This window comes from Palaemon carinicauda, unplaced genomic scaffold (genome assembly GCF_036898095.1).
Source record: "Palaemon carinicauda isolate YSFRI2023 unplaced genomic scaffold, ASM3689809v2 scaffold229, whole genome shotgun sequence".
In the NCBI taxonomy this organism is placed as follows: Eukaryota; Metazoa; Arthropoda; class Malacostraca; order Decapoda; family Palaemonidae; genus Palaemon; species Palaemon carinicauda.
Window position 1 is genome coordinate 173,937 of NW_027169909.1, and position 20,423 is coordinate 194,359.

The window sequence follows — 20,423 nt, forward strand, 5'->3', positions numbered from 1 at the left end:
TCGAGCCTCAAACAAATATCTATTCCTTAAATTGTTATAATTGTGGCATTCGGTCAACAAATGCCTTACTGTTAAAGGTACTAAACAGTCGTCACAATACGGTTGGTGTTGGCCCTTAAGCAGAAACTTGTGTCAACCGAGTGTGACCAATACCAAGAGGACAAAGAGACGTCTCCCATTTTCGGGGCATCATATTATACCACCGAGGAGATATGACATTTGTTACACCTCATTTTATTGCCATCTAGGCTATCCCATTGCTGTTGCCATTTATTGCAAACCAACTTCTTGATGTCAGGTAAGAAATCATTACAGGGAATGGGATACATTCTTGGCAGCAACTCAGATGCAGCCTTCTTAGCCAGTGAATCTGCCTTCTCATTCCCAGACACACCTACATGTGGTGGAACCCAACAAAATTGAACAGTTATACCTCTCCGTCCAATAATGAAAAGCCATTCTAAAATCTTTAAAACTAGAGGGTCACTAGAATTAAAAACTTGTAAAGCTTGAAGAACACTCCTAGCATCACTAAAAATTGTAAAATTACCCTCCTTCTCCAACGCTATTTTCTCAATAGCGGTTAATATGCCATAGAGTTCGGCAGTAAATATGGAAGCTGTTAGAGGAAGTGCACCTCTACAATTAAAACCATTACTATGTACTCCAAATCCAACGCCAGCATCAGATTTGGAGCCATCAGTATAGATAAAAGTTGATCCTCTATGTTCTTTATCATGTTCATTAAAAATAAGACCTGGCTCCTAGGTCTGACATATTCTTCTTATCTCCTATAAAATATTTACAAAAAGATACCTCTGGTAATTTCCATGGAGGCATTGATGATACCTTGAATGGAAGTACCTTACTTCTAATTATATCCAGACTGTTTAATAATTGTTTCACCCGAAACCCAAAAGGTTGAGGAGATTTTGGGTGCAACTCAAAGTATGATGCGTGTCTTACAAGGCTTGCAGTCTGAATGGCTAGAGAGTTAGGGAGTCTTTGCAATCTAAACCAATACCGAATAATGGAAGACATTCGGTAAAGGTCTAGAGGTATCTCTCCAGCATAAACAAGGAGACTTGGGATAGGCGAGGTTTTAAAAGCTCCTGTAGACAATCTAATACCTGCATGATGTATCGAGTCTAATATTTTTAACCGGCTTGGGGTGGCTGAAGAATATATTTCACATCCATAACTAATTTTGGAAAAAATCAACGCCTCGTATAATTTCAAAATAGTATTGCGGTCTGCCCCAAAAATAAATGGAACACTGCCTTTACTTATATTAAGAATAAAACACATTTACACTACTTACCAGGAGATATTGAAATTCTTATGAACTGCAAACTGTTACAGCACTCAAATTCAAAGCTGTCCATATTCAAGGCCATATAATTTGGCTCTCCTCAAATCTAGCCAAAGTCCTGTGGATAAAAAGGAATACATAAATCTATGCTCATGAATAAAGTAAAGTCCAAAATTAAATAAGGTAAAAAAATAATAATACAAAACGAGTCCAGTAAATAGACACTACACAGGTTAGAAAATATTACAAAACACTTTACATGTTTATAATGATTACGAAAACAATTAGGAAAACTCGCACATTTTCAAGTAATTTGCTTTTTTCTTTACAAACCTGAGTATTATAACAGGAGTGTATTATAGTAGGACACATCATTTCCAAAAATCTTGGCAAGGATGAACCTGCCACCCTCACCTCAAGCCTCAAACAAATATCTATTCCTTAAGTTGTTATAATTGGGGCATTCGGTCAACAAATGCCTCACTGTTAGAGGTACTAAACAGTCGTCACAATACGGTTGGTGTTGGCCCTTCAGCAGAAACTTGTGTGTCAACCGAGTGTGACCAATACCGAGACGACAAAGAGACGTCTCCCATTTTCGGGGCATCATAATATACCTGCAAGGAGATATGACATTTGTTACACCTCTCATTTTATTCCCATTTAGGCTATCCCATTGCTGTTACCATTTATTGTAAACCAATTTCTTGATGTCAGGTAAGAAATCATTACAGGGAATGGGATACCTTCTTGGCAGCAACTCGGATGCAGCCTTCTTAGCCAGTGAATCTGCCTTCTCATTCCCAGACACACCTACATTGTAAGGGCTTTTGTTTGAAAGGTCTAACTTTAATTCTTTCATTTACAATATCGATGTGAAAAGGCACATCAGCATCCTGGAAAGTAAGGATAATCATTGACGTCCCAGGAATCTTGTGCACTTTCCACACTGTTAACGGGTACATGGCTAGTATTTCTTCTATAAATTCTGACAGATCATTATTGAAGACTACTTCCCTTCCGTAACTAAAGTTTAGGTGGGGTTTGACATCTAACATATGCTCATCACTGCTTGTCTTAAGGTTAGACAGTATTACTGATTGCGTGTATGATTTTGCATGGATTAGGAAGCTATTTTTCCCAAAGCGAGATATATCACCTGGTGCAATGGTTCCTACCTTTTCTGAATTAGTTTGCTAATTTTAAAACAATTCCCATTACTCCCTTTAGGCTCGGCAACAAGCCACAATGGTGGTTTTGGCTTTCTTTGGGGGAGCATAGTTATATCGATATCCTTCTCAAACCAGTCAGCAGGTCTATATACATCCAAATTGTTTGGTATCTTATCACATGGGGAACCCATGACATTTAGGTTATCAATTTTGATATCATTGATGTTACATAATGCATTGAATGCTCTTCATGATTATTATAAGTTATCCATGAATGCCATTTTTCATTTTCAAGTTTCATTCTAATTTCTTTTATCACTCCATAGCATCTGAATGCTTTATATATCATATCATAATCAGTATTTATTGGAATTTGGGTAATATGAAGGATTCTAAGTTTCCCTTTATTACCCAATTAAATTGGTTTTAAAACATTGGTAGAGGGGTCCTTTTTTGTTCCTAGGTCGTCAACAGAAGTTTCCTCAATTGAATTAGCAGAGGTCGTCAACAGTGCCCGGGGAAAGTCAGCGTATCCAGGGGATGGGGGTTCGTTACTTAAAGAATCCATTAGACGAGAGAGAGAGAGAAAAGGGTAAGTTTGATGTACCTGCTCGAGGATATTAGGCCACCACACGTCAGAAAGGAAATTTGCACTCTCCACTATCGGCAAAATGAGATTATACTTCCCAGATGGTCCACTCCATACTCCATACCCTACCCGAAGGATAGCATCAAAACAGATATAGAGGCACACGTGTATACTGAACTCGCCTGTTAGGACTGAGACTAAGAAATCATGGAATCATCCTCCCCATAACTGCAATGACGGGCTTCCGGCCAAAAGCCGAGAGTCCTACTTCAAGCGTTCGATCCCCCTGGATTGCGAAGACCCAACACTTGAGAATAGTTCCGCCAAAAAGGTCCAAACCATCTTCGGGATGGCTGAGATCATCCAATACTCTCCACATATAGCTTTGAATGCAAATACCTCCCAACCACTACACCTTCTCCATTTCGTCAAAGCAGGGCAGCAATAGCAAATATATAACCATCCATGCCAGCAGCTATAATGGATGTAGAAACATCCAAGCCAAAAGAAAAAGAAAAATTAATATATATAAATTATATATATACACATATATATATAAGGGAAATTTTTCTCGTGGAGTTGGTAAAGCAACACGAAAGAAAGCTTATAAAATTAGGAGAAGGTCGGATTAATATTGAAAGAAAAAGATGAGAGAGAAATTTAGATTCGAACTGGGGGAGCAATTTCCCCAAGTTCAAGAGCCCTCTTGCCCATCAAGTGTGCCGTGCTGAAGCTCACCGACTTCATAAAGGCATTCTCTCATTAAGAGGGCATCTGGTTTTAGAATAAATAGCAAATGAATTCCAGTAAGTTTCAATAAAATAATGGCACATTCAAAATCAACAGATTTTTAAAGACAAATACCCAATTTTCTTACAAATAAAATGGTAACAATAAATTTTGACAATTAGTATCCCTTTCCAGTAATAAGGGTGAAGACACCCAAGGGTAACCAATACATAGAGGTTTGTGAACAGACCAATTATAAATGCTTCACATTTAGACAAATCATTGATTTGGAACAATCTTTTGTAATGAGTGTGAAGTAGCATAACTTCATACTTGCCGGTCGTAAGACCACACTAGATAACCTATAACTTTTAATTGAATGAAGGCAATGAGTTTACATAGAAATTAAAAGACAACTGAACCCAAAATGCGGTGCTTAAGAAAAAAAAATTATCAAGCCAATGTCTATTTCAAATTTCACAGTGTTAAGAAAATTTCTACCATACATGTTATTTGGATTAAAACCTTCAATTCTTCCCGGTGCATAATCTTGAAATTTACTTCAAATCTTGAGCGTCAGATCAACTCGAAAAAGATGTATTGCCGACCGTGAAGAATTACCTGTAGAAATAAATTAAGTATTAAAAACATTGACCTTTTTTGTTCATTCAACATCAAATTCACTTATTACTAAGCTAAGCAAAAAACCAGATTTTACTACAACATTTAAAGACATGAGAATAAATACTAAAAAAAATCTAAATATATCTACAAATGAATAATTACATACATACATACACTAAGGCACTTCCTCCCATTTTGGGGGGTAGCCGACATCAAACAAATGAAACAAAAAAGGGGACGTCTCCTCTCTATGCTCCTCCCAGCCTGACAAGGGACTCAATCGAGTTTGGCTGGTACTGCTAGGGTGGCACAGCCCACCCTCCCACATTATGGATAATTAGTAATTAAAAATTGAAAAACAATGGCGGTTACAATTTCATTAAACTGAAAGACGAAAAAGGCCAAAATGGAAAAAAAAAACAACATTCAATACTTGACTTTCAACAAAACACCTTGACAGCATTGCAATTGGATATATAGAATCTAGCCCATATGAAGTACTAAGAGGCAAGACAGCAGGGTGGGAGAAAGCAAGCTGGTATAATAGTAGTCCGACGGCAAAAAAAGACAAACTAAATTAAGGCACAGCAGCTTTCAAAAGCAAGTAAATTGAAGGGACTCGATAGTTGATGCTGAAATTTATCAATAAAACTACAATTAACCCTTTTACCCCAAGGCTCTTTGGAAATTTCCAACCCTTACCCCCCAAGGGGTAATTTTTTTCCCAGCACATTTTGCAGTATATTTTTTTTTTTAAATTGCTCTAACAGCCTTAATTTTCATCATAGAGAGGTCAGGCTGGTCTCATTCTCTTGGAAAATGCCTGAATTTTCTCAAAAAATTTTCAAAGGTATGAAAAAAAATTTTTTTATAGCATTTTTTTTGCAAGGACGTACCGGTACGTCCATGGGGGTAAAGGGATGAGTTTTGTGAAACATACCAGTACGTCCTTTGGGGGTAAAAGGGTTAAGCAAATCATCTCTCTAATTCTATTATCTGTTACTATATACTGGCTGCTGGAAGATGCCCAGTACAGTATCATAAAATACTCTTCACTAAACCACCCAAGCTTGTTGAATGATCTCCAAGTTCTTATCCAGCCATGTACGTATTGTGCACAGAAGTAGCAAATGGATGATGCCTCAAATAGTCACTTCAAAACAACGCTGTCAACACTTGCAGTACTGTACTTCAGTACTAAACAATGCTGTCAACACTTGCAGTATTGTACTTCAGTACTGTTTGTTACCTATGCACTGCAGTAAAGGTTAAAGTACTATACAGAAAGCCTGAGTACCTTTGGCCACACTTTGCGTTGTCCAAAACTGATGAAAATTCACATGTTCAGCAATTGGCATTTGGTAAATCCATTAATAACCAACATGAAAACACAAAATGACAGACTAGGTTAGGTTATGAGAAAATGGGTGTGTGTGCACTGAAGGCAGAAATTTCAGATCACGACAGAATTATGACTACGTTTACACCTCCAAAAACCACTCGGTTTAACTTCCTTTCTTACAATTACGTTTTACACCATCAATTGCTGTAATTGTGTTACCTCTTCCGGTATACCTAGGGTGTCACAATTTTGCCAAATTGGCTCCCTGAAAACCAATGGTCTGACATAAACATTGCCAGACTCGAAACTCTGCCCTTCCTATCTCAGGATGAAATGAACTGCGGCTACATATATTCCCGCACGACTACTGTAAATTAACAAGTTTTCAGTAATTCTGTCAATTACCTTAAAAGTAGATTTATGCACATCTTTGTAATTATCAAATGAAAATTGTATTTTTTTTTTCATCTTTCAACAGCAGTCTATTCTAAATTGGTTTGCTACAGTCATTGGGTCCCCTGGTTACATAATGCTACTCATCGAGTAGTTACTATGACAATACCAACCATCATTCACAAATATACCAATCAATTCAAATGATTTTATATGATAGTACATATCACACTATCACCAGGCTTCAAAATCCTACCTTACAATTTGTACTTTTAAGTATCTGACAACTCAATTCCTTGAACCACAATGACTAAGAATTATATTGTAAGTTTCCTTACCATAAGCAGATATTACAGCTATAAAGGTCAACAGTGGTACCAATTTATGTGAGGAATTTGATGACCTAAGCATGTGAAGAATAGTACAGTTGGATGTATAAATTTTGGTACGCATCATGACACGCTAGACATATCCAGTAACATGACAAATTCGTAATACAAACCTTAAGTTATTTATATATAAAAGGGATCTTGACGAAGGAAAAATCTATTTCTGGATGAGGAACCTGTGTCGCCCAGTGAAACGCTCCTTATAGCACCATTTCTGAGTCATAAATACTGCTAAATATACCAGAGAAAAAAGATGCATGGAATGCCAGAAATAAACCCAGCTCGCTCACTCTAATTGAGTGTCGGTATAGTAATTGGGGCGTGTTAGAACCACGATCAGAGGTCCCTCACCAGTTAGTCCTCTCCTTCCTCAATATCCCCCGATACTACGAGGTGCCGTCCTACATCCGACTACTGCCTGCTACTACGACTACCCTCACCCCACCCCGTAGACACGTCTACACTATACTGAGCCGAAATAAAAAGTGACTGTTAGTCACCAATGGGGGGTGGGAGCAGTGGGTGAACACAACCCCCCCCAACGAGCGGGTTAATGTTAGGTTACAGAGCGGAAGTTTTGTATCTTGCGTCGGGACAACAACTGCTAGAAAAAAATCTATAGCTAAAAACAAAACAAGTCACTGAAAATGACAAATTCATAGATAATTTGTATTTTTCCCTAACTAATACAGACCTGGAGTTATTTATGTGGATTATCTTTCAGCATAGCTGAAAGGTAGCCATTAGATTTCAACTGCGAGGTGGCAACACTGCCTACCCACTCGAGGGTGGCTGGGGGGAACAGCAGCAGCTCCAGTTGACATAGATGATAACCTCTGGGGTAAAGGAACACGTTCCTTTAGACATGAAGAAAGGTCCGGACTAATAGGTACGTTAGCGGACCTATTGAGCGAGAGCGGAAGAGGATCAAGACGCAAGACCTCCAGTAGCTTCTCCTTTGACGGGGAACGCATCAACCCAAAGGAGGGCCACAGCAGACAAACCGCGTCGTCTGAGAGGGACTTCCCTGCGGATGAATCCCTCACTGCCTCTCTAGGGGAGACAATAGGAGGAGACCCCAAACGAGGTTGTCCCAGCGTTGCCAGGCCGCCACTCGTACTCGACTTCTTCCCCTACGAGTATTACCCCAAACGGAGAGAATCCCTTTTAAACTTCTTTTTCTTCTGCCTACGAAACCTCACCCACTGGGAGGGCGAAAACTACCAGCACACACAAGGAGATTCCTTCTAATACGAGTGACCTCGGCATGAAGGAGTGTGTGTAGATCTGGCTCCTCCGAGGGCATGAAAGTGCCGTAACGGCGCCCTTCACGGCCTGGACAAAGTGGCATGGTTGGTCCTCACGGGAATGCACACCTGAAACAGAAAAAGAGAAAAGTAATTAGTTCCAGCTAGTTTAGGTTAACGGGAGAGTGAGACATCTACACTCTTCTGAGCCAAAATAAAAAGTGACAGAGTCACCAGTACTGGTTGGAGCAGTGGGTGAACACACCACCGCTAACTACCGGGTTAGTTAAACCCTGGTTGACTTCAGTTTTGACTAGTTTTCAGCTCCGCCGTAATAACAATGCTAGGTTAGAGGGGGGAAAGTTTGTATCTTGCGTCGGGACAACGAATGTTCATAACACCTACTAGAAAAAAATCTACAGCTAAAAACAACACACGTCACTAAAAAATGACAAATTCATAGATAATTTGTATTTTTCCCTAACTAATACAGACCTGGAGTTATTTATGTGGATTAGCCATTAGACTTTAACTGCGAGGTGGCAACCCTGGAACAAATGGTATTGCATATAGTACCTACACATCCTGCCCCTTGTCTTGGAGGACGTGGGCAAAATTTTACCGTTCTTATGGGACTGCACATACTTGGACATCCTTCCTGTGACAGCCTTCTTATGGCATCAGCCCCCTTCACGTGTCGGCCTCGTTCCCATGGCATAAAACCTGAAAAATATGAACCAATTATTAAAATTCTTAAATACTTTTCAGTACTTATATTGGCTAGAACATTGGAATGACAGTGTCTTTTAATTGCTCTCACCAATATTGAACTAGAATTAAATGTGAATGACAAGGATACTGCCACAATGCTTCGTACTGAGAAAAAAACTCCAGAACACAAATTATTGGAGCAATGAAAAATCACACTCTCACAAACACTAGTACCAAATTGGCTCCCTGAAAACCAATGGTCTGACATTAACATTGCCAGACTCGAAACTCAGGATTGAATGAACTGCGGCTGCATATATTCCTGCACGACTACCGTACATTAAGCACGTTTTCAGTAATTCTGTCAATTACCTTAAAGTAGATTTATGCACATCTTTATAATCATCTAATGAAAACTAATTTTTTTTTTTTTATCTTTCAACAGCAGTCTCTTCTAAATTGGTTTGCTACAGTCATTGGGTCCCCTGGTTACATAATGCTACTCATCGAGTAGTTACTATGACAATACCAACCATCATTCACAAATATACCAATCAATTCAAATGATTTTATATGATAGTACATATCACACTATCACCAGGCTTCAAAATCCTACCTTACAATTTGTAATATAGCTATTAAATGCTTTTAAGTATCTGACAACTCAATTCCTTGAATCACAACGACTAAGATTATATATTCTAAGTTTCCTTACCATAAACAGATATTACAGCTATAAAGGTCAACAGTGGTACCAATTTATGTGAGGAATTTGATGACCTAAGCATGTGAAGAATAGTACAGTTGGATGTATAAGTTTTGGTACACATCATGACAGGCTAGACATATCCAGTAACATGACAAATTCGTAATACAAACCTTTAGTTACTTATATATAAAAGGGATTTTGACGAAGGAAAAATCTATTTCTGGGCGAGGAACCTGCATCGCCCAGTGAAACGCTCCTTATAGCACCATTTCTGAGTCATAAATACTGCTAAATATAGGAACACCTGAAAGAGAAAAAGAGAAAAGAAATTAGTTCCAGCTAGCTTAGGTTAATGGGAGAGTGAGACACGTCTACACTATACCGAGAAGAAATAAAAAGTGACGGTTAGTCACCAGTGAGGGTGGGAGCAGTGGGTGAACACACCCCCGCCAACTAGCGGCTTAGTTAAACCCTGGTTAACTTTTAGTTTTGACTAGTTTTCAGCTCCACCAATATAACAATGCTAGGTTAAAGAGTGGAAAGTTTGTATCCTGAGTCAGAACAACTTCTTCATCATAATAACACCAGCTAGAAAAAAATCTACCGCTAAAAACAAAAGTCACTGAAAATGAAAAATTCATAATTTGTATTTTTCCCTAACTAATACAGACCTGGAGTTATCTATGTGGATTACCTTTCAGCATAGCTGAAAGGTAGCCATTAGATTTCAACTGCGAGGTGGCAACCCTGCTTACCCACTCGAGGGTGGCTGGGGGGAACTACACCAGCTCCAGTTGACATAGATGATAACCTCTGGGGTAAAGGAACACGTTCCTTCAGACATGAAAAAAGGTCTGGACTAATAGGTACGTTAGCGGACCTATTAAGAGAGCAGAAGAGGACTCATCGCTTGAGTGCGCACGCAAACCCAGACGCAAGACCTCCTGTAGCTTCTATTTTCATGGGGAACACATCAACCCTAAGGAGGGCCACAGCAAACGAACAGCGTCATATGAGAGGGACTCTCTAGGGTAGGCAATATGAGGAGACACCAAACGAGGTTATCCCAGCGTTACCAGGGCGCCACTCATACTCAACTTCTTCCCCTTCGAGGCTGACCCCGAAGGGGGAGAATCCCTTTTAAACTACTTCTTCCGCATACCAAACCTCACACACTGCTAGGACAACCACTCCCGACACACACTACCAAGGAGATTCCTTCGAACACGAGTGACTTCAGTACAAAGGACAGAGTGTGTGCAGTGTGTGTGAGGATCAGTCTCCTCCGAGGACATGAACGTGCCGCAACGGCGTCCGTCAAGCCCTGGACAAAGTGGCGTGGTTGGACCTCACAGGCAGGCTCACCTGAAACAGAAAAAGAGAAAAGAAATTTTGTTCCAGTCAGTTTAGGTTAACAAGCAATGACGTAGGGATCACCATGTACCGTAGATCGTACTCTGAAATGAGAAAAAATAAATATTTCTATAAAATAACTTTAATAAATTAAAAAACAAAATGGTGGTAGCTAGAATACAATTAGGAAATTAAATTTTTCTGGATTAAGTTCTGAAAAAAAAATGTAAAAAAATGTAAAAAAAAAAATAAGGTTTCCTGAAAAAGATAAAAACTCTACAAGCAAAAATTACATATAAAGATGACTCTAATGACGACAAAGACTTTGAAGAATTTGATGACAACTAAGACCTCAAATATGATAACATCAACGACGACCTTGGGAGGAATAAATGTGGTTGAGGAATGAAGTTGGTGTTTGTAAAACACTAGCGTTCCACGAAGGCAAACCTCTTCCTTCCCACTAGGTGATATCGAAATATCCCAGCCCGAGATATTTTTCTCCTTTTGTTCCTACTCTAACCCTCCACTAGAGTAGGACACTCATCTTCTGGCATGCACAGATAGTGGAGTTTGTGTGCTAAAACCACATATCTTCTGGCATATCACATCATAGCGGCATTTATGTGCTTGAATCAAGACATCTTCTAGCAGATCACATGATAGTTTGAATTTTTCTAGTCAAGACTAGGAGATTCCAGGACCTCCTAAGTATACAGTGCATTAAAGTATACCATATCGGAACAAATGATCATTTACAAAATAAAGCTTTCATTTCTATCATTTTGTAGATAATACTCTGAAAGAAAAAATAGTAAATTAACTACAGTATAACACAATTATGAAGAACATTTTCTTCCAAATAAAGTCCTCCGAAATCATACTAAAAAATACCAGCATTATAGAACAGGCTAATATATAAATCAGCCTTCAACACAATATTTGGGTTAAAACTCCCTATTCTTTATATTATAGATAGCCCTTATCTTAAAACCTTCCAAGAGCTCTGGAACACTAATTGCAAGATTCTGCAGTCTTCTGGGAGAGTTTATCACAGGTACTCCCAATACCTCACGGTACGTCTGCAACCGGCTAATCCCTTGCATGATAACCTTAGGTCAGGGTTCCATTACGTTCGTTTCTCACGTTCCTCAGTAGTCTTGTCCTTCCTGGTGAGGATTCCCGACCTAAATCCCAGGGTAAACAGAGTGGGAACGCGGAGTAGCTTACAGGCGTTTCCCGATGTTCCGAATGGAATAAGTTGAGTGATGGCGAAAACCTTCATAAAATATCCTTTCCAACATGTAATGATGCTGGGATCACCATGTACAGTAGATCATAGTCTGAAATGAGAAGTAACACATATTTCTTATATAAAGTTTAATAAATTAAAAAAACAAGTGGTGGTAGCTAAAACAATTAGGAAGATTAACGTTTCCGGATTAAGTTCTGAAAAAAAAGGTAAAAAAAAAATTTATAAGATTTCCTGAAAAAGATATAAATTCTTCATGCAAAAATTACATATGAAGACGAGTCTGATAATAACGACGAAGACTTAGACTAACTCAATGACGATGACTTTGACGAATGCAATACTAAGACTTCAATATGAAGATAACATCAACTTCGATAACTTCAACGACGACCTTGTTTGTAGTATGCATTTTGAAATCCATCCATAAGAGCTAGTTGTTACACCTTGAGTCAAACCACATGGTCCTATAAAATGGGAGGAATAAATGTGGTTGAGGAATGAAGTTGGTGTTTGTAAAACACTAGCATTCCACGAAGGCAAACCTCTTCCTTACCACTAGGTGATATTGAAACATCCCACCCGGAGATATTTTTCTCCTTTTGTTCCTACTCTAACCCTCCACTAGAGTAGGAGACTCATCTTCTTGCAAGCACAGATAGTGGAGTTTGTGTGCTAAAACCACACATCTTCTGGCAGGTCACATCATAGCGGCAATTGTTGTGCTTGAATCAAGACATCTTCTAGCACATCACATTATAGTTTACACTTTTCTAGTCAAGACTAGGAGATTCCCAGGACCTCCTAAGTATGCAGTGCATTAAAGTATACCATATCGGAACAAATGATCATTTACAAAATAATGCTTTCATTTCTATCATTTTGTAGATAATACTCTGAAAGAAAAAATAGTAAATTAACTACAGTATAACACAATTATGAAGAACATTTTCTTCCGAATAAAGTCCTCTGAAATCATACTAAAAAATACCAGCATTATAGAACAGGCTAATATATAAATCAGCCTTCAACACAATATTTGGGTTAAAACTCCCTAGTCTTTATTTTATAGATAGCCCTAATCTTAAAACCTTTTAAGAGCTTTGGAACACTAATTGCAAGATTCTGCTATGTCTTCTGGGAGAGTTTATCGCAGGTACTCCTAATACCTCACGGTACGTCTGCAACCGGTTAATCCCTTGCATGATAACCTTAGGTCAGGGTTCCATTGCGTTCGTTTCTCATGTTCCTCAGGAGTCTTGTCCTTCAGGCCGAGGATTCCCGACCTAAATCCCAAGGTTAAAAAGAGTGGGAACGGGGAGTAGCTTACAGGCGTTTCCCGATGTTCCGAATGGAATGAGTTGAGTGATGGCGAAAACCTTCATAAAATATCCTTTCCAACATGCGATGATGCTGGGGTGATCATGTACAGTAGATCGTAGTCTGAAATGAGAAGTAACACATATTTCTTATATAAAGTATAGAGTTTAATAAATTAAAAAAACAAGTGGTGGTAGCTAAAAAAATTAGGAAGATTCAATTTTTCCGGATTAAGTTCTGAAAAAAAATGTAAAAAAAAAAATATAAGATTTCCTGAAAAAGATATAAATTCTAAATGCAAAAATTACATATGAAGACGACTCTGATGACGACGAAGACTCAGACGAACTCAATGACGAAGACTTTGACGAATGCTTCAATATGAAGATAACATTAACTCTGATAACTTCAACGACGACCTTGTTTGTAGTATGCATTTTGAAATCCATCCATAAGAGCTAGTTGTTACACCTTGAGTCAAACCACATGGTCCTATAAAACGGGAGGAATAAATGTGGTTGAGGAATGAAGTTGGTGTTTGTAAAACACTAGCATTCCACGAAGGCAAACCTCTTCCTTCCCACTAGGTGATATTGAAACATCCCACCCGGAGATATTTTTCTCCTTTTGTTCCTACTCTGACCCTCCACTAGAGTAGGAGACTCATCTTCTTGATAGTGGAGTTTGTGTGCTAAAACCACACATCTTCTGGCAGGTCACATCATAGCGGCAATTGTTGTGCTTGAATCAAGACATCTTCTAGCAGATCACATGATAGTTTGAATTTTTCTAGTCAAGACTAGGAGATTCCAGGACCTCCTAAGTATGCAGTGCATTAAAGTATACCATATCGAAACAAATGATCATTTACAAAATAATGCTTTCATTTCTATCATTTTGTAGATAATACTCTGCAAGAAAAAATAGTAAATTAACTACAGTATAACACAATTATGAAGAACATTTTCTTCCGAATAAAGTCCTCCGAAATCATACTAAAAAATACCAGCATTATAGAACAGGCTAATATATAAATCAGCCTTCAACACAATATTTGGGTTAAAACTCCCTATTCTTTATTTTATAGATAGCCCTTTTCTTAAAACCTTCCAAGAGCTCTGGAACACTAATTGCAAGATTCTGCAATGTCTTCTGGGAGAGTTTATCGCTGGTACTCCTAATACCTCACGGTACGTCTGCAACTGGTTAATCACTTGCAGGATGACCTTAGGTCGTTTCTCACGTTCCTCAGGAATCTTGTCCTTCAGGCCGATGATTCCCGACCTAAATCCCAAGGTTAAAAAGAGTGGGAACGGGGAGTAGCTTACAGGCGTTTCCCGATGTTCCGAATGGAATAAGTTGAGTGATGGCGAAAACCTTCATAAAATATCCTTTCCAACATGCGATGATGCTGGGATCACCATATACAGTAGATCGTACTCTGAAATGAGAAGTAACACATTTCTTATATAAAGTTTAATAAATTAAAAAAACAAGTGGTGGTAGCTAAAAAAATTAGGAAGATTCAATTTTTCCTGATTAAGTTCTGAAAAAAAAATGTAAAAAAAAAAATAAGGTTTCCTGAAAGATAAAAATTCTTCATGCAAAAATTACATATGAAGACGACTCTGATGATAACGACGAAGACTTAGACGAACTCAATGACGACGACTTTGACGAATGCAATGACAAGACTTCAATATGAAGTTAACATCAACTCTGATAACTTCAACGACGACCTTGTTTGTAGTATGCATTTTGAAATCCATCCATAAGAGCTAGTTGTTACACCTTGAGTCAAACCACATGGTCCTATAAAATGGGAGGAATAAATGTGGTTGAGGAATGAAGTTGGTGTTTGTAAAACACTAGCATTCCACGAAGACAAACCTCTTCCTTCCCACTAGGTCATATTGAAATATCCCTGCCAGAGATATTTTTCTCCTTTTGTTCCTACTCTAACCCTCCACTAGAGTAGGAGACTCATCTTCTTCAAGCACAGATAGAGTTTGTGTGCTAAAACCACACATCGTCTGGCAGATCACATCATAGCGGCAATTTTGTGCTTAAATTAGACATCATCTAGCAGATCACATTATAGTTTACCCTTTTCTAGTCATGACTGGGAGATTCCAGGACCTCCTAAGTATGCAGTGCATTAAAGTATACCATATCGGAACAAATGATCATTTACAAAATAATGCTTTCATTTCTATCATTTTGTAGATAATACTCTGAAAGAAAAAAATAATAGTAAATTAACTACAGTATAACACAATTATGAAGAACATTTTCTTCCGAATAAAGTCCTCCGAAATCATACTAAAAAATACCAGCATTATAGAACAGGCTAATATATAAATCAGACTTCAACACAATATTTTGGTTAAAACTCCCTATTCTTTATTTGATAGATAGCCCTTTTCTTAAAACCTTCCAAGAGCTCTGGAACACTAATTGCAAGATTCTGCAATGTCTTCTGGGAGAGTTTATCGCTGGTACTCCTAATACCTCACGGTGCGTCTGCAACCGGTTAATCCCTTGCATGATAACCTTAGGTCAGGGTTCCATTATGTTCGTTTCTCAGGTTCCTCAGGAGTCTTGTCCTTCAGGCCGAGGATTCTCGACCTAAATCCCAAGGTTAAAAAGAGTGGGAACGGGGAGTAGCTTACAGGCGTTTCCCGATGTTCCGAATGGAATAAGTTGAGTGATGGCGAAAACCTTCATAAAATATCCTTTCCAACATGCAATGATGCTGGGATCACCATGTACAGTAGATCATAGTCTGAAATGAGAAGTAACACATATTTCTTATATAAAGTTTAATAAATTAGAAAAACATGTGGTGGTAGCTAAAACACAATTAAGATTCAATTTTTACGGATTAAGTTCTGAAAAAAAAAATGTAAAATAAAAAATAAGATTTCCTGAAAAAGATATAAATTCTTCATGCAAAAATTACATATGAAGACGACTCTGATAATAACGACGAAGACTTCGACGAACTCAATGACGATGACTTTGACGAATGCAATACTAAGACTTCAATATGAAGATGACATCAACTTCGATAACTTCAACGACGACCTTGTTTGTAGTATGCATTTTGAAATCCATCCATAAGAGCTAGTTGTTACACCTTGAGTCAAACCACATGGTCCTATAAAATGGGGGGAATAAATGTGGTTGAGGAATGAAGTTGGTGTTTGTAAAACACTAGCATTCCACGAAGGCAAACCTCTTCCTTCCCACTAGGTGATATTGAAACATCCCACCCGGAGATATTTTTCTCCTTTTGTTCCTACTCTAACCCTCCACTAGAGTAGGAGACTCATCTTCTTGATAGTGGAGTTTGTGTGCTAAAACCACACATCTTCTGGCAGGTCACATCATAGCGGCAATTGTTGTGCTTGAATCAAGACATCTTCTAGCAGATCATATGATAGCTTGAATTTTTCTAGTCAAGACTAGGAGATTCCAGGACCTCCTAAGTATGCAGTGCATTAAAGTATACCATATCGGAACAAATGATCATTTACAAAATAATGCTTTCATTTCTATCATTTTGTAGATAATACTCTGAAAGAAAAATTAGTAAATTAACTACAGTATAACACAATTATGAAGAACATTTTCTTCCGAATAAAGTTCTCCGAAATCATACTAAAAAATACCAGCATTATAGAACAGGCTAATATATAAATCAGCCTTCAACACAATATTTGGGTTAAAACTCCCTATTCTTTATTTTATAGATAGCCCTAATCTTAAAACCTTTTAAGAGCTTTGGAACACTAATTGCAAGATTCTGCAATGTCTTCTGGGAGAGTTTATCGCAGGTACTCCTAATACCTCACGGCAGGTCTGCAACCGGTTAATCCCTTGCATGATAACCTTAGGTCAGGGTTCCATTACGTTCGTTTCTCACGTTCCGCAGGAGTCTTGTCCTTCAGGCCGAGGATTCCCGACCTAAATCCCAAAGTTAAAAAGAGTGGGAACAGGGAGTAGCTTACAGGCGTTTCCCGATGTTCCGAACGGAATAAGTTGAGTGATGGCGAAAACCTTCATAAAATATCCTTTCCAACATGCAATGATGCTGGGATCACCATGTACAGTAGATCCTATTCTGAAATGAGAAGTAACACATATTTCTTATATAAAGTTTAATAAATTAAAAAAACTAAGTGGTGGTAGCTAAAACAATTAGGAAGATTAACGTTTCCGGATTAAGTTCTGAAAAAAAAGGTAAAAAAAAAATTTATAAGATTTCCTGAAAAAGATATAAATTCTTCATGCAAAAATTACATATGAAGACGACTCTGATAATAACGACGAAGACTTCGACGAACTCAATGACGATGACTTTGACGAATGCAATACTAAGACTTCAATATGAAGATAACATCAACTCTGATAACTTCAACGACGACCTTGTTTGTAGTATGCATTTTGAAATCCATCCATAAGAGCTAGTTGTTACACCTTGAGTCAAACCACATGGTCCTATAAAATGGGGGGAATAAATGTGGTTGAGGAATGATGTTGGCGTTTGTAAAACACTAGCATTCCATGAAGGCAAACCTCTTCCTTTCCACGAGGTGATATTGAAATATCCCACCCGGAGATATTTTTCTCCTTTTGTTCCTACTCTAACCCTCCACTAGAGTAGGAGACTCTTCTTGCAAGCACAGATAGTGGAGGTTTGTGTGCTAAAACCACACATCTTCTGGCAGGTCACAAAGACCATTATGGGCGGCACCAGTATGATACCAGGGTTTTAAGGGTGGGGGTGTCATAAACGAGAGATTTACAGCAATAATAAGTCTGAAATGCTAAATAAGAACAAGATAACAAGGTTGGAAAAATATATGGATCATGTAAGTGGCTGAACATATGCAAACTATGATTATTTAACACATTTGAGATTTGTAAAAGGGTACAGAACCTAACAAACCCACCTAACCTAACTTAGTAGTTGCCAGGTTGCAACCCCTAGCCGGGGCAAGCCCCGGACCCCCTTCCCAGGTCACAACTCCCTAGCCGGGGGCAAGCCCCCAAACCCCCTTACCAGGTCACAAACTAAAGCAAAATCACAATTCATAAATAAATCCTTACCTTAAGTTCGGCAGGTCAAAGGCTGTGGGTCTTCCGTTGACAAAGGAAGAACTGTCACTGACCCTGTCGTAAACGTAGATGGGTGGGGGTACAGTTTGGCGGCTTGAAGCAGGGAATTAGACCTCTTGTGCTGATGGAAAAATAAGCACACTTTAGTTTGCTAAATATTGAAAAAACGAAACTGAACATTAAAATACGTATAATTTTTACCTGGCAGATAAAGACATAACGAGATAAATATTGAATAAAATTTTCTTTTTGAATTCCGCCATGGAGAACGTAACTCTTGATATCCCGCCACAGTCTCTCAAATGTAAACAATGGACAGAGTAAAAAACATACTTCACATTTAAATCGACCAATACGTAAGTTATTATGACCCAGCCCACATTAAATATACAGAGAAAGACAATAAGCTACCCAGCACTCGTCCATTTCTTATAGCGAATTTCATTTTCGCTAGCAATTAAACTATTTATCAACCTTGCTTTTCTTTAGGATTGTGTTAGCCTTATTTGGTAACATTGCTGACTGGGGTTCGAGTCCCGCTCAAACCCGTAAGTTCCGTTAGTAGCTGCAACCTCACCATCCTTGCGAGCTAAGGTTGGGGGATTTGGGGGTGCCTATAGGTCCACCTACTGAGGCATCAGCATCCCTTACCTGGCCCTCCCTGATCCTATGTACTGATCTTATGTATTTGTAGTTAGTCTCTAGGGCATTGCCCGGCTTGCTAGGGCAATGCCACCATCCCCTGCCTCTGCCATTCATGAGTAACTCAACACCTGGCTCGCCTCTGTACTGACAAGAGATGAGCATCATGCTCTGCGTGTAAGCCAAGTATTTTGGCAGACAAACCTCCGATTACTCAACCACCTCTACACTACCCGATTACAGTTCATGATTATATCTTTTCAACATTTCATGACACTTCTATAATTAATTCCACTTATTTACAGAAAATGGACATCTGTGCATTGCATCTTAAAAACTATTATATGAAGGAACATGTCGTCAAACTACCCCCAAAACAACATTAAAGATATGGTAAAGGATAGGTTAGGATATGTTAGGTCTGATACCCGAGACTATCGATCTTTTAGGCTGGTGAATCTCCTTGCAATAACAAACGATCATTCATTTGAAGTAAACCAAAAAAAAAAAAAAATTGCCTTGGCAAAGAAAACGGTATAAATCCATTTTCTACTCGTTAGCACTGAACTGTACTATAACAATTTCTATGTTCAACAAATTTCGGTAGAGTTGTATTGTATTACAGGGTGTGATTTCAAACAGAAAATACGTATTCCTATAGTAAATAACGTGATTTAACCGAATTTGACCTTCATGTCAACCGCAAACAAACAGATCAACCAATTCGACTAACTTTAGGTTGCGAATTGGTTGCTGTTAAGGATGAAATGAAAGTGAAAACCGGTTAAATCACGTTATTTTCTACAGGAACACCAACACACCAGACAATAGCCTACCTGTTATATTTCGACCTCCCAAACTTGGATTCATCCACTTCAACGACACTGCCAGGCCCTCCAATAGCCGGCAAGTTCTGGCAGTAATTTTCCGCGACTTCCGAACAATAAGACATCCAGTTAACCGAAGTTTGTAATGTCCAGCCAAGGTTATAGGTGACATCGCCTTGCGAAAAGGCCCTTTCAAGGAAATGATTCACAAACAGCAGTATTTCCCATGCTTGAACGTGAGCCTTTTCCAAGAAAGTGCCCTTAAATGAGGTTACAGAAAAACCGCATGCACGACGCTTTCCCTTCTTAGCAACCTTGACTGATCGATTACAAGCCCACTGATTAACTTGAGATCTAAAGACACATGGCTGCTGGCAGGAAGGGCATTGAATGTCTGAAGGGACGACTCCATGGTTCTATAGGAACTCATATACCCCTTCATTTTCTCTGAAAAAGAGGGAATGTATCTCCCACTCCCTCAGACAACAACCTTGGCATATGGATGCCATGATGAAACTGAAGAGAAAAGCAGGTGGGGATAGGTGTTGTAAAAGAACATTCGCGAACTCATGAAGAACTACTTGTAAGCTGTTAATTGGTTTACAAAAAAAAAACTACCTGAGAGATATGTCATTATAAATGCACAGAAAGCTCCGCAAACCATGGAAAAAAAACCCATGCACAGTAA

At 38.6% G+C, this 20,423-nt stretch overlaps 1 protein-coding gene across 9 annotated transcripts in view; it reads right to left on the reverse strand.

Annotated features, from left to right (window-relative positions):
- LOC137636096 (uncharacterized) overlaps positions 1-20,423 on the reverse strand; it is a 59,102-nt gene that overhangs the window by 31,017 nt on the left and 7,662 nt on the right. For 6 of the 9 annotated variants that reach the window (XR_011042925.1, XR_011042922.1, XR_011042921.1 and 3 more), the window contains 2 exons: positions 18,258-18,387; positions 8,293-8,520 (listed from right to left, as the gene is read on the reverse strand). The gene's annotated coding sequence lies outside the window, so the exon portion shown is untranslated. Of the gene's footprint in view, positions 1-1,321; positions 2,659-8,292; positions 8,521-18,257; positions 18,388-20,423 lie in introns of those variants that run through there. The other 3 variants (XR_011042923.1, XR_011042924.1, XR_011042926.1) reach the window with 3 other exon arrangements.